A 1,886-nucleotide genomic window follows, 5' to 3' on the forward strand; every position below is an offset into this window, starting at 1 on the left:
AGGAAAGAGGACGTCCTTTCGCACGCGCATAAGCCCAGTTGTCCCATACATACCAATAATCCATTTGGGCTGGAGCTTTGTCCTCCAGCCTTCTTCTAAGCGTTGTTAATGTATCCCCAGCAAAGGACCCATCCGGTGGCCATTCAACAGATGTTTGAGTTGTTAGTGCTGGCCACTCAACCTTACATAAAATAACAGCTTTCTTTCTGCCTAACCCATGGGTGCCAGAGATATTCCCCCAATTCTCGAGAATTTCAGCTAAAGGGGTCCCCTTACTTACACTCTGCCCAGAACCCATAATGGGCTACCAAAAGAACACAAAATGTGCCACCTTATCGCCTAAGCGACGGCTCACACACCCCCGCCCTCGGAGTTCTCAAAGGTGAACTCACCCTGTGCCGGCTGGAGCTGTCCGAGAGGAGGAGTGTAGTCTCGCTTGTTGGGGCGAGCCTAGAGTCCCTTCGTGGTCGCCAAAACTGCTGCGAATTACACCTGGTAGGACACGCACACAAGTGCTACGAATTACACCTGGTAGTACACGCACACAAGTGCTACAAATTACACCTGATAGGACACGCACACCAGTGCTGCGAATTATACCTGATAGGACACGCACACCAGTGCTGCGAATTATACCTGATAGGACACGCACACCAGTGCTGCGAATTATACCTGATAGGTCACGCACAGTTCGAATCTAGGCTGAGGCACAGAAACAAAGTCCACAACTGCAGAGTTCCCAAAAGACACTAAGTTTAGTACGCTCGAGCGTGGTGCCCCCCTGCTAGCCAGGAGTGGACCCTGAATGCAGATTATACAAAAATTATATACCTTTTAGCAAAGCATGTTGCCCTCGTGCATCGGAAACCTTAGCCAATAAACAAACCCTTGTTTTATCTACCACCTATCCCTGCTTGGTGCATTCCTCGTGCTATACCAGTATGTTAATTACACAGCATGGTCCTAAAGCCATGCATCAGTAACTTTTATTATCAGGATGGGAGGCCTCACATCAAGGCCAAGAAACCGGGAGTTAAAGACTGACAGAAACCAGATACTAAAAAAACAAGGCAGGCTAGAGACAAGGAGGAAAATTTTCACAAGAATTCAATATCTAAGAATTACTCCTCCTAATGTATGATGTGCTGGCATTTAAACAATGGTGGGCCCCAAACCAAAATGGAGTCACATGTGCTAACTTTTCCTTAACAATAACCGAGGTGGCCTTACAGTGCTAAGATCCATTTCCAGTAGCTGCTGTGCAGACCCATGGTAAACAGTTCCTGTCCTGAAGAGCACACAGTCTAGAGACAAGACACACAAGAAACCGTAAGCAATGGGGCAGCAATTATGGGGTAATGTCAGCCTATGTAACCATATGCTGATACCGCTACCATGTAGAACTTTGTTCTCAATCATGTAAGATTTCATTATTTTAACAGTCCCTATCCACCTATAATCCTTTTAGCTCTCCTATCATTTGCTCTTTCCTCATTTATTTGGTTTCTCCCTTCTATGCAGCCTGTTCTCAACACCAGGGGAGAGGCCCCTAAAACCAGCATTTGATTTGAGAAAATAAGGGTTTTTTTAAAAAAGGAGAAACAATCCAGAGTGCCACGACTGGTATGTGTCCCCAGCTCTTTTGCTCCTTTAATACTTTTTATCTTTTTTGACATCTTGCAACACAGGCAAGACATGGAGACACCAAAATAAACAAATAAAAAGAGGCAATAAAAGCAGCAACAGCGAAAAGATTTTTTGATGCTAAACAATCATGTAGGAAGAATGTAAAACACTACCACCGTGGCCAGTGAAGTGACTAGAAATGACTTATATCCTGGATAATAGTGGAAGGAAGCAGTAATTCGCAAGAATAAGCATGGAAA

The sequence above is a fragment of the Eretmochelys imbricata genome, chromosome 1 (genome assembly GCF_965152235.1).
Source record: "Eretmochelys imbricata isolate rEreImb1 chromosome 1, rEreImb1.hap1, whole genome shotgun sequence".
Taxonomy (NCBI): Eukaryota; Metazoa; Chordata; order Testudines; family Cheloniidae; genus Eretmochelys; species Eretmochelys imbricata.